We start from the raw sequence: 14,354 nt of genomic DNA, 5'->3' as shown, positions 1-14,354 counted from the left end.
TATGGTCCATAGTAGACTCCCATAATTGCATCCACATTATTTGTTTGTCCCTTAATCCTTACCTAGAGGCTCTCAATCACACCACTGCCAACTGTAAGCTTCATACATTCCAGCCCCTCCATTACACACAATACTATCACCACCTCCACCCTCCCCTGCCTTGCCTGCTCTGCCTATTCTTCCCAATGAGCCTGTAACCGTCTAACACTGCACTCCAGTCACAGGACTCATCCCCCCAGGTTTCATTTATGCCAATGATGTCAGATGTCTGGCACTGGGCCAAAGCTTCAAGCTTGTCTTGTCTGTTCCTCATGCTGCACGTGTTGGTATAGAAACATTTCAGATGTGGATTGTCGCAGTGGACACCTCATGGAGCAGACTGAGGGATGTCACTAGCACTCAGTTTTTCAGGTTTTGCTGTTCCATCTCATTGCTTATCACTGTCAAGCCTGGATTTGTCCCTTTTCCTCTTCCAATATAGTTTGGCTATTTAAAGAATCACCATTTTAAAAAACCCACTAAAATCAATGTATAACATTTGGTGAGATTTGTAGTTTTTTCAGTTCTCCTCTGTCTTCCAGTAATGGAAATAACTTGCTGCAGACTTCTCCATTCAAGCCAGCACACTCCCTCCATTTATGCCAGCCCAGCTGCACACCAGTCCTGCCCCTGCCGGGAAGAGAGAAGGACCAGCAGTCCCAGTGCTGCTCAGCCTCAGAAACTGTCTCACATTGTGAAGGACAGTAAAAGTCTGAGGAGCACTGTGTCATAAACCTTTCTGCAGCAATGAAATCTCTTAAACCACAGTTTCCTCCCAGCTACCTTAAAAATCTTGGTTGAGTTTGTTCAGAAAAAAATCTGCTGAGGAATCCATGGTACAATAATAAAACAATAAATATGCATATATGTGTACATATATATAATTAGAAGATCTAAGTCATTAAATCTTTTTTTCTAAAAAAAGCAAAAGAGGTAGAATTTTTAGGATGCTTACTAAAAATTTTATCCAACCTATTGATTTTAAGTAGAGGTCATCAGATATTATTGGAAATATAATATATAACCAACAAATGGATGGAAAGATAGAGAGGCAGACAGACAATTATTGATTAAAATAACATAAAGAGCTTTACATATCTAAGAAAGGCCTTTTCCCTTCTCAAAAAGATATATGTATCTAAATATAAATCTTTCATATGATTTATCCTGTAGGATGCATGAGGAGTTCTTTGATTTTAGCAAAATTACAATATCAATAAGCAAATAAATTTTTGCAAAGAAAGAGTTCCTATTAGAGTTAGAAAATATTAGTGATCTGCCTCTCGTTATAAGAAAGCACTGCTCAGAAATAGCAATGAATTCTGATCAATGTTTTAAGTGATTATTTAAGACCAATTCAATCACATCAAAATTATTAAAAAAAAAAAATTTGAAATTTTATTATCACAGAACCCATCTTTGTAGGTGGACTCAAACAGAATTAATTTCTGATTTTGCTGCCCCCATCTTATTCTTGTTAAGCCTTGTTGCTGACTATTGAATTACAAATTGTTCCAAGATTAATGATGAAGTTTAAACCATTGAACTACTAGGTGGGGTTTTTTGCCAGAGAATTTCCATCCATTTGCTACCTACAGAGCTACCAGAGTGGGTCCTGCACAAAGCTCAGCTGCTTTCGGTCAAAACATATTTGGAAAGCATGTTGAATTTTGGTGACCCAGTGGCAGAATTGGCTACACAAGTCACTTTCACTAGGTGCTTGATACCAGCTAATTGTCTGTGGCTCATTCCTCAACATCTCAAATTTTGGTCTTGTTTTCTGATTATTCTCATTACCGTGCAATGAAACTAATCAGATAGTTTTAATCCTAAAAATCACCTCCAGAGGTCAGCTAGGCAATTTTTTACTTAGCAGGCTTGCGAAAATAAATATTTATACACGTTCTTATTTTCACCATGCAGAAATAAGTCCACTGACTTATTTCAGTGGACTGAAAAAGAGCATATATGATTAAAAGTATGTATCTAGTTAAAGGTCCTCATGATTCAGTACCTTTATGCCAGTGAAGAAAATAATAATCGACTCTTCTGTTTCATACTATCATCTCCCAGATGAATTCAACTCCTAGATGCTTGTCACAAGTGTCTAGACACTTTTGTTTGATTCTTCTCAGTAGGTCATGTCTTCAAAGAGTAATCATGCTGCACATTTGCAAATAGAAATATTTGTTAAAGCCAACGTTCATCCCAAGAGGGATCTCTCCTTGTGAGTGTACTGCTGGATTTTTGCCTGTTACAAGAACATAAAATAGAAAAGAGCTTATTGTTCAATACCAAGCCTGTGACAGACTTCTAACTGGAGAATTGGAGACCATAAAACATCAAATGATCATATCTTTCAGTCCTGCTATCAAGCTTGAAAGGAAATGATTTGATTCATTAAGCATTCCACAGGTTAAAAACAAATTACCTCCATTTGTATTTATTCGCAGATCTAAAGAGCTATCGAGCTCACAGACCTCTTCTGGACTATTAAAACCATCCAACACCAATTTTAAGAGTGCTCAGGAGGCAGCTTGCAAAGAAGTAGCACCCAAAACCAGGGACAGACTTTCTGAGAGCTCCATCTACAACACATTGAGTTTATTTTGGGACACAAACAGGAACCAAGCCCTCCTGAAAATCTGTGCCTCATTATGAATTCTGAGTATTATTAAAAATCTGATTCTCATTGAAGGTGCTGAGTACTTGAAAACTCAGTGCTAGGTTCTCTTGAATTTCCTATTGGAGAATTGTTAATATGCCAGGCAAGGTTTTTGAGTTAGAAATGTGTTTGAAAGGAATTTTGAGATACATATCCAGGTACCAGAATACCTTCTTAAAATATGTTTAAAACACTGGCGTAGGAAAAATACGGTGACTATTGTGTGGTCACATCATCACATCTCCTGCACTCAGTGCCATCATAGAGCTACAGAAATAAAAATGTGAGCAATTTCTAATTAAGAGCTGAATATAAAATATTTTTAGTCCAACTGTTAATAATTATAATATTCTCAAAACAGAAAAAAGCTTGGGGTTGTTTCTGTTGACTAAGGTATCTGGATTAATTGCTGACATGACCTAGTGGTAGAATTTGGAGAAGCAAAGACTCAAATTTAGGGGCTTACACTTTAAAGCTACCAATACAAAGGGCTGTTACAAAGTCCAAAGGCAGTTTAAACAACAGCCTTCTAGATCTGGAAGACATGACTTACACTGGATAAAGCAGTTCAATGCTGAGTACTTGGCTTAATTTTTCCCCTCTGGGCCGCACCATTGTTCTGTCATTTTGAACAAAATAAAAATATTTAAAAGGGATAATATTTCTAGGTCTTACAGATTTGCACTCTCTCCTTAGCTCTTCACAGGAAAAAGAATTATGGTGAGATAAATTAGACATTGCCCCGTGAAAAAAGACAAATTCTAATGGTGAAATACTGTAATAGGGATTAGACACTTTTGGTCTTGTGGATGATCTTCAAACATTCGAATATTTAATGCCTCTATTTTTAAGAGGCATTTGGACAATGCCCTTAATAATATGCTTTAACTTTTGGTCAGCCCTGAAGCGGTCAGGCAGTTGGACCAGATGATTCTCGCAGATCTCTTCTAACTGGAACTGTTCTATTCTACTCCATTCTATTCTATTAAGTGACCATCCTCTATGGGGACTGATGAGGCCAATAAGAAGTATAAAAAATGTTTGACTTTTGGAAAGGATAAAAAAATTGCAAATCTTTTGGGAGGACACCACTGGGATTCACCAGGAAGAATCTGCTACATATATAAAAATACAGATAAATCAATGTGTAATATAAGCCAAATATCTTTTAAAAGAACAAGAGGGAGTGTTTCCCATTTATTCCTCAGGTAGTCTGCAATGTCCTGTCTACGTTGTAATATGTGAAACATCTGGGTCTGATCTAAGACTGCTATTCCACCAGCTGTGCTAGATAATTTGTCCCTTCTCAGGTGCAGCGATGTGGACACTGGCTGCATAATGAGCCTGCAACCTTCTATCTCAGGTGCTTGTTGTAGGGAATGCTCCGGTTCCTCTTCTTTTGTATGATTTATGATTGCTTGTTTCCTTCCTCTGCCTTAGGTGGAAGTTAAAACAATCAGGACTTTTGAGGAAGATTTCAGTGGAGACCAGCAGTGCCATGTCTGCTTCCTCCTGCTAGCGGTGGCTGTTTGGTGGATGAAAGTTCCAAGGACAGTCCTGGCCTGGCCCAGCTGCAGGAAAGTGTCTAGGGAAGATGAGAATAGGTCTGCCTATATCTCTGGAACATCTTTTGTTCCACCCACTAAGAGCAGAAAATTTCCATCTGCAGCATGCTAATGCAGGGTAACTGGGAGGTAAGATGGCCATATAAAATGATCTGTTTCATTTCATCCGAATCAGCCCAGTGAAAAATTAGTCTTACACCCACCAACGCCCTTAAAGGGACATGCTCCTTTTAATGTGTGAGATGAAGAACAGGAGGAGGATAAGAGATGAAAAGGAAGAACTGTGATAACTGTGGGACCTAGAAGCTATAGTGCGCTCAATTAATTAGAATCTTCTCTTGTTTAAAAAAAATGGTCTCTCTGTGCACATATTTAAAAACTGGTAATAAAATATCACTACTGCACCACTATGGAGTCTCTTTGAGATGCTCAATGAAATACTTGAATTACAAAGTAACAATTTCTATTGTTAGGAGTTGCTGCTATTCTCTTTTTATTGATGTCATAAAGTAGGTATTTATGAGATGAGGTTATTAAGATCAATAGTATAAATGGAACACCTAATTCTCTCTTTTTCAGGCCAGCACAAAGCATTCCTTGGGTGGAATATGTGAGAATAAAAGGGGACTGGATACTGTCAGTTAACCCTAATCCAAATGCAAAGAACTCACCCTATTAACAATGAGTCATTTTTTACATGTTTCTTAGATCTAAAACTATCTCGTCCCTAAGTAGCCTTTATGAAACCTACAGATTTGAATTCATTCCAGGATTGGATTTGCCACATTTACAGCTAACACCAAAACTCTATTTTTGCGTTTTTTAAAATAAGAAAGGGAAGATAGGACATTTTATTTTAAAATCCATTTAGTGGTATGTTTTTAATAAATATGATCCTTCTTTGTGAAAAATGTCCTTTTGCAAAGACCAAAAAACTGATTTTTGTGCTGATACTGAGTCTTGCCATCTACTGAATAGTGACCTGCAAAGAGAGTATAGTATGGACTGGGTTAAATCTATATACTAATGAAGAATTGGACCTTTATTTATATATAGGTTACCTTGCTCAGACCAAGTTGCAAAAGACAATATTTCTGAGCAAATGCAGTCACCAAACTCTCAACTATTTCTAATGATCTGTCTCTCGTTTCCATTTCCCTTTTTCACTTGTAATCAGCAGCATCATCAATCACTGCTAATTTTTCCTCATGATTAAATAATATCAGCTTAGTTTAGTGGTCATCATTAAGGGAAAATATTTGCCAACAGCTGATCACATTGTTCTTTTTAATGACTCTGCTCCTAGAATTCCATTCTACAAGCATTTGGTAACATAATAAGATTTTCATACAGGAGCAGGGTTTGAAAAATTCTCCAGTCATGAGATGCTACAGAAGACAGCAATTGCTCTGCGTTGCTAAATGAAGAAAAAAATCATATAAGGTTTTTTTTCTCAGATTTATGTTAAACAAAATACTTAGAAAAATTGGATTAATGTGACCAACAAAAAGAATAAAAAATACAAAATCAACACTTTTATTAAATAATCAGAGCATACTATCATTCTAGTATTGCTTCCTCTGAATTAATCATATGTTTTAATGTAAAAGATGTGGCTTTCAAAAATGTACAGCAAAAATTCTTATATTTTAAAACCTCAAAAAGCACACAAAAAATATGTAACATCTTATTTCAGAGAGATACATTTTTCTTTATCTTAATTGTTTAGCTTGCAGTTGTGTACAGTGAGTTTACTGAAATCATTAGCAAACCGAGACATGAGCATCCACTGTAGCTCTTCCCACTGAAACTGTTGAATGAGAAAAAATTCCAATACCTCACAGAGTTTTCCAATGTGGCTACACACAAAAACTTTGTATCCATCTAAGCAACTGTTACCAGACACAACAAATTTGCTATGAAAGTTAAAGTACATAATCTGTTACATCCAAACACTAACAGTAGTAATTGACTGGTAAAGTCTTTTCTATGCTGCCTGTACATCTCTGAGGGTTGTAAACATTGTAGAAAAGCTACATATGATTTTGCATTGTCAGCATGTCTGGTGACTGAATGGTGTACAAAGCAGTGCTTGGATTGGAGGAAAAGATATGGTGAAACTCAGCTCTGTGGTGTCCCCCCAGACACATCCCCCTGCATGCCCAGGGCTTCTGCTCAGCCCTCTTCTCTGTCCTGGAGCACATTCCTCCTTGGTGTGCAACCAGGTGCTGTGAAACCTTTGCAAGGCTAATACAAAGCTAACATTTGTGTCATGCTGAAAGGTATTTGAGGAGGAAAAGACCCCTGCTTGTCTGCCAGGCTGTCTATTCCCCACACTGTACTCAAAGCCTTTTTACTGTTGTGCCACAAAGTATGAATCAGAAAGACCAGGGAACAAAAACCTTCTAGATGGCAAATCTGAGTAACAACGTGAGAGCTACATACTGTGCAATGCCATTATACGACTTCAAATCTTTTGTTCCACAGAACATTATATACCTATTACATGCTTAAATACAGGCATTGCTATAGCATAATTAAAATGTTTGTGATCACAGAAATAAAAGGAGAAGTTAAAAAGCAACACTGTATTACCTCCGTAGGACTGTGAAACCTTGGCTGTAGGCATAGAAAGAAAAGCCATCAGCATGAGGCAAGAAGTATACAGGCCTTTGGTTCCATCTGAAAAAACAAGTTAATAGGTAGAAGGGCAAATATCTGTTGGTGTATAGCTGTAGAAAACTAGTTTCTCTTAGCTCTGCAAGCATGGTTCCTTGAGCAGTGTTTTCATACCTGAAATGTTGCTGTGGACATGATACAGGGCACTGGCTTTAGTGGGAGCTGTGCGACTCTGCAATCATACTTGTTAACCTGTGCTAGTACTTGTAGTTTCTTCTCCTCTACTGAATAAAAAAACCTGTACATTTTGTCAAAAGAAAAAAAAAGAGAGATAAAACTGCTAAAATACTTCAAATACTTCAATGTTCAAATGTTAGTTTGAGATCTAGGGTTCTCAAATGTATTGATCTTTTTTTATGAAAGCAGACACTAATTTCCACTTAGAAAAAAAAAATTAATTTTCCATAGGGAAATGTATAAGTGAACGCTTACACAATCAGCTTTATTCATAGCTTTACAGATAAATTGTTGCAAACACCACACAATTTTAGACTTTCTTTTGCTTAAGAATTCTAGAGAAGTCCATAAGTGAGATTGTTGCGACAACTGGGAATCCTTGGTTTAGCTGACAAAGACCTAGCTACAATGTTCTAAGGATGTAGAATTAAATGAGGACTTTGTCCTTCTTTTCCAGTCTGATCCCAGAAGATGGTTGGGCTAGATTATTTTCTATAATGTGTTTTGCCACAGTCTCTAGAGAGGACCACCTCCTTAAAAGGACAGCATAGTAATCTAATAAAAATCCAATCTATGGAGATCCATTACTGTGCAACTGAGAAAACCAAACCAAACAAGATACTAATATAAAAACCTCAATGAATTCCTTGGTGCATTTTATGTACTACAGCATTTACAAATGACCACATGGATCGTGTAATATCATCTACTGTGGAGAGTTTCTTTTATAGGTCCCTGTGGACTGAAATGTTTAGACACAACAGAGCTGAGCGCAGGGGCCAGTTGTAGATTTAACAGGGAATTCTTCTGGTTTTATGGGCTTGTATGTCAGCCATATCATTGCTTTAAAAATTGCTTTTGTATTTAATAGTAGGAGAGCTTGACCCGAATGTAGTAACAACACATGTATCCCTTTACTGAGCTCTGCAAAGGATTGCAAATTGAAATGTAGAGAGATATTAGCTCTGTGAGTTAAGATGTCATTAGCTGCCCAGGAAGGGTAACTTTGTCAATTGTCATTAACACATTTTTTATGCTGGTACTTTAGAGATCAGAAGTGTTAACCTGGAAATGGCATTCTGATTTAAATCTCTTTAACGTTTGGAAGGATTGGTCATTTCTTCATACCTCATTGCTCTTTGAGGAGAGTCCTTCCTTTGTTCAGTATCTGTAAATTGCCTGGATGTGGATCTCACTTAAGAAAGGAAAAAAAGATCCTGAGTTACTCAGATCTGTCATAAAACTGTCACTTTGGATTATTGCTTAAATGTTGGCTGCATGCTGAAAACTGTATGTCCATGCAGCACTTTCCCAGTTCAGGAGGGGTTTTATAAAAGGGAAATTGTTGCTCTGCAGGGAGATACCTGTTAACCTTATTCATTTGTAAAACTGGTTACATATTTTGGCACTTGCCTGTGCAGTCTGAGACTTACAAAGCTTTTGACAAGATGAAGTAGATATATGGTATTTATTTAAGGTTCTCAGAAAGTGCAGGTTCAGAGCAAACTTTATTAACTACACCTGAGCTCCTCTGTGTCAACCAACAACTCTTTGCAGGAAAGACTTCAGGTCTTCTGCCCTTTGACCTTTAACAAAATACAAAGCTGGGATGCAGGTGATATAGGACTAACAATTAGTAGTTCCAGCTTTACATGTTTTGTTATTCAGATGTCCTCTACCAAGCTACAGGTTGTATGGATCAGAAGGTGGAAAACAAGCAGCTTGTCACGAGGTGTTTAATTCCTATGCACACCAACTCCTAGAACAGTGAAAGAGTCATTTTGCAACTTATTGGACTAAGTTTTGTATGATTGTCTGCATTCTGCTCTATAGTCTAGGAATAACCTCTAAATAATGGCAAACTGAAATTAAAAATATTGTACATATGTCTGCATATATAACTTAGATTTTTTTTAAGTAATATGCCTTAAATTCATATTTAATTGCATTTAATCTGGCAGGTATTTTTCTATAGTTAGCGTTGGAGTCTCACCATGTCAGGAAATCCATCAACAAAAACTGCAAAAGACAAGAATTAATGAATTAAAAAGTATTCATTTTGCATTCGTTGTGTAGTCATTATCATTATGGAGGATCTGGTTTAGAACTGAAAATTTATTTTCACCAAAGTCTTTGCACAGATTCCTCATACAGTAAGATCTTGACACATATTTGAAGAAAAGAATGAAAATCAAATGAGAGATTTTATTATGACCAAAATTCTTCGCCAACAGAAAGAGTTGCTTTGCCTGAGCTGTGTATCTTCCTGGTTAAGGTGCAAGAAAGAGCTTTCTATAAGCTGGAAGAGTGGAAATATAAGATCAAGTGATGAAGATAAGCAGTCATTGGCCTGAAGCTGAACTGAGACACAGTCTGTCTCCACAAGCATGTTTGATGAAACTCCATCTGAAGTTTCTAAGGACTGAGACTCTCAGCAGTTTCTAACATTGGACAGCCCAACAAGAGTTATACCTCATGGCATTCAGGACCAAATACCATACAGTATGTCTGGCTCACTTTTCCAGTGCTTGAGCAATTAATGTGTCTAGGACACATTGCATTTTCTGCACAAGTGGTTCACAGCCAGGTTGTGGACATGCTATGAATCTAATGATCCATCCCTGATGTTGACTAATGCTAATACAGAGGGTGCCAAGAAGAGGGAATAAAATTGAAGATGAAATGGTAATAAGGATTTCTGGGATTTGTTGTGAAAGCAGACGTTACCAGTGTCTCTAAAATTTTTTAAGGTAATCTGTTTCAACAGTTGATTTCTCACAGTTTTTTGTGCAGGACTAAATTATCCACTGCAACACAAAACTGTCTCATGGTAATTTGATATTCTATAACAGTTCTACCATGATCATCTTCCTCCCTCATCATGTGTTCCCTTTGCAGGACTTGTACTTTTCCTTTCTTGGAAAATATTGCACAGTTTCAGGCTGTTGCCTGGTTCTAGAGACTTCTGCTGGGACAGACACAGAAAAAGATACTTCCCCAGCTTAACCTAACCTCTGAACCTCCCTCTCTACCTCCAGACTACCCATATTTTCTGTTCTACCTTCCAACCTTACTGTTTCACAGCAAGACTCTTGGATTTTTCCCCTGATTACATACAAGCTTTGCAATATAACTGCTGTATTGCAGGCTGGGATTTCATATATTGTAATCAAGTATGATCAATTCACTGCGGGTGCTATGGCAGGCAGAGGACGATGCAGTCCCTGGTTTCTAAGTGCTCCCAGCCTAACCTTTAAACATTGCTACCAAGAGAGGTGATTGGCAGTGCCTTCTGTACTGTGAGGAGATAATTGTGGTGCTATGGTATAATCAAGTGAGACTCATTCTGTATTTTTGCTATTGTGGAAAAAAAATCTGATAAGAGCCATATGGGGTAAAAGACTAGGGTTACAGCAACACAATTACAGGGTTGTTTTATCCAAGCATAGGTGTGACTGAGACAAGTGAATTTTTCTACAATATATGTATGCAGTCAAAAAAATCGAAAAGACTGTGCACTCTATTTCTAACTCAACTTTCTGTGACCACTGAAGAACAGAAGAATTTTCAATGAGGAATTAATGTTATGAAGAGGTTTAATATTACGTAGCTCATGGCACAAGAAAGATCCTTAGCTCTTAGCTCATGATAATCCGGATAGAATTTAACCTACAAAACTTAAAAGGTGAGTCCGCTTTACTTTTAAGAAGAGAAAAAAGATCTATCTTATGCTGTCACTCAGGTCCAATCCAAAGTTCTTAAACTTAACATGTCTCTTTCCCTTGCCTTCAGTAGGCTTTGGATCAGATCCTGATAGTCACAACTCCAAACAGTGTGATATGTAAAAGTGCCTTTTTTAAGTGCTCCTTGCAATCAGATAAAACTCTTTCCTAAATAGCATCATTCAATATACAGATTGTAGCAGGTAATTGTAATTGTAAATTACCATAGCAAGCTTAGAATCAACTATTTAAGTACTCACCTGGCAAAACTGCAAAAGCTAACTTTTTCCCTCTTTATTTTCCAGTATATATTTCATTTTTCATGGCTCCTTAGCTCAGACATTGCAGTGGGCAATTAGGATTGAATCTTGGCATAGATGTTCTCAGCCTCCAAGCAAATATTTGTCATTTAGAAATCATGGGGCTGTTGAATAAGACTTGGAAACTGTTCTAAAACTTCATATATGGCAGCTTTATTTTCCAAGTATTAATGCACTGGGTCCGCACACTTTCTGGCAAAACACACTCCCGTGCACGTGTGTGCAAACACACAAAATACACAAATGTCATCTCCCTGCACATCAGTACTCTTCAGAATATCTTGCCGATGACTGAGACTCAGAGACCTGAGTATGAACATCGTTCTGGATGTGCCTTCCATACAAAAGACTGCTTGGTATTTTGTGTTCACTGGCATTACAGAGTCTAATCCCTCCAAAAGGGGTCTTAACAACTAATATTCACATAGGTACACATTTTTAAAGCATGTACTTCAAAAATATGGAAATAGAAACTTAAAAAGGTAAATTTATAATTTCACACCTAAAAAAAATGTAGAATATGGGCTTTTTAGAAATGTCTCAACAACAACGGGGAAAAGGAAAGGAAGGACAGAGGTGTTTTAAAAGACTTTACAATACCTAATGTTTAATTATCTAATTATAATTACCCATTTATAGCTTCATCTTGCCAACTGCAGAAGCACAGAGAAGCCTTCACTGTTGTTGAATCAAGTGGGAGTTGAGGCTGACCAGCAGCTTGCAGGACTTCTCAAAATTGGTAAGACTGACCTCTTGAACACACAGTCTTGGTGCTTCATGATCAGCAAATGAGACACTGCAATGGATGGGAGTAACTCACAACCAGGAATCCACTGTTTAAAGTTGAGAAGAGTATTAGGGATGAGAATAATAATGAAAGGAGGCATTCATGCCAATCCAAGCACAAGGGGCTTAAAGCCAGCACAGTACCAGAAAGAATGACCTAAAAAGAGCGCAGGTCTACTCTCTGCCAGTGTAAAGATATTTTGTCAGCTTTCTTCTTCAGCAGCTCTAAGTGACTCAATATATTAACTCATATGGCAGACACTACACTACAATAAAATATAACCAGTTGAATTTGGGGCAGATTGGAAACTTTAATTTAAAAATGTCCATGCTTGTCAATTCAATTAGACGAGAACTTACTGGCAAGACAAACTAAGTAAGTCTTGCCAAAACGTAAGAAAAAGGCAGACTCATCAGATAACTGTCTGAGGTAGGTATAACTCACCAGACTAAGCATTTCCCTCTGTTTTAAAAGTTTCCTTCGCTGCATCCATATGTCAGTATAGTACCATCCCTGAACTGGGAACAGGTTCTACCATTGCAATGGCAGGATGGTCTGTTTTGCCATCCTGCTCCTCTTTCACTCAGTGTCAGCCTAAATCCTTCCTCTTTTATTTGATGTGACAGTGAGACACAGTGAGGTGTTCATTTCTGCCCAGTCTCTAGCTGACAACCCAATCCTCTTACGACCTAATCTCTGTATTTTCCAACAGCCAAAACTAACTTTCCACAGGTGTGAAGGCACAGACCACTGCTACCAAGGGTCTCTCCTAAAGCTCTTACAGTGAATAGCATTGGGTTGGGATTTTGGTTTGAGTTCCTTTTAGAAACTTTATGCACTAATAAAAATTGAGCTGTGATTGTGTGATATGCACCTAATTAAAATGTACTATAATTGTTGAAGTATTTTACTGGAGTAATTTTCTTTTTCAAGCGACAGGTTTGCCAGATGATAAAACTTGTCTTGTGGTTTCTCTGCTGTTGCGAAGAAGCTTAGAACTAAGTACAGAGGGTGGGTTCAGCCCTGGACATCAACCCCCCACCCCCATGAATGACAGCATTTTTCACTAAGCTCTCATACTTAGTCATAGGCTTAAGTCAGGCTTTTTGCCAAACACTCAAGTCCAAGACAAATAGCCTATGTGGGTATTTTGTACGCAAAGATTACTGAAGTTCATTTCAGCTAGATGGATAAACCTTTTGAAATCTGGCTTGTTAGAACTAACTATAATATAGATCACAGTTAGCTGTTTATTGAAACACACTGTGAGAGAGATGTAAATTACTCCTGAATCAGAATGACCTGATGGTGAAGTACTAGCAGGTCTTGGTAAATGTGTTGTCAACAATTCTCACAAACAATGCAGACATTTTTGTACAGTAGATTCTTTTCTTTTTAAATGACCATGTTCCTGTTCTGTCTTTTCGAGTTATCCCTTTTTCCAAAGAAAAATGAGGTAAAGCAGTATGGACTTTGCAAGTAGAAATTCTAAAATCCTTAAATCTCCTATTTTTTTAAAAATATTTTTATTTAATGTAGCTCCATTCCATAAGGTCTATTTTGGTGTCAGGGCTGAAATTTCCCTATGGGTGAAAAACCTAGGTGATTCTAAGCTGCACTTAGATTCTAGTGCTGTGTGTATCCCAGAAAAACTTTAAGTACCAGAGGAGGTTTTCTGATTTATTTTATCTTATTGTCAAAAGGTAAAGCTCTGGTTTAGTAAATGTTGTACTGCCCCCAATCTTTCACAGATTGCCAGCAAAACACAGAGCATTCCTGACTCGTTTTGCACCTAGAAGTTTCTTTATCCCTTCAGGTATTGTCTAAATTGTTTCTCAGCGTTTTTCCATTCCAGCAGGGGGAAAAAAAAATATGTAATTGCTCATAACTACCCAAAAATGAGGAACACGGAAAATGTATTCTGGGATGTCACCTTGTATCATAAAGAAGGGGAAGGAAAATCATCTCCAAATACAATATCTCTTGCATAAAAGCATTTCCCTAGTATTGGACTACACTTAAAAGTTTTACCTTCCCCACATGCAGTCAGTATTCACCCTTTCTTTTCTTGCCTGGGAGAGTGGCTGTTTTCACTATGAAAGTCATCTCCTACTCGGTTAGGAACAAAACCAGAAGAGGCTGTGTTGTTAAAAGGTACCACAGTCTACCATGGTCTACAGACGTGAGGAAAGTATGGCCTGGAGAACAACTCTACCACCTATTCCAACTGCATCATGTGAGGACTGTCAGTCCTTGCTCTGCCTTCCTCCCTGAGACTGCCAGTCATGTTGTTAATTCATACATGTTACTTAACACCAGGCTGTGTCGTGGGGGGACACTCAAGTGAGTTGAGTCAGGATCACCGACAGAACTATCAGGTTAGCACACAACTCCACTAAG

The sequence above is a fragment of the Pipra filicauda genome, unplaced genomic scaffold (genome assembly GCF_003945595.2).
Source record: "Pipra filicauda isolate LSUMZ 115617 unplaced genomic scaffold, ASM394559v2 scaffold698_size162617_pilon, whole genome shotgun sequence".
NCBI lineage: Eukaryota > Metazoa > Chordata > Aves > Passeriformes > Pipridae > Pipra > Pipra filicauda.
The sequence above is the reverse complement of the archived record's forward strand: the minus strand, read 5'-3'. Positions refer to the sequence as shown.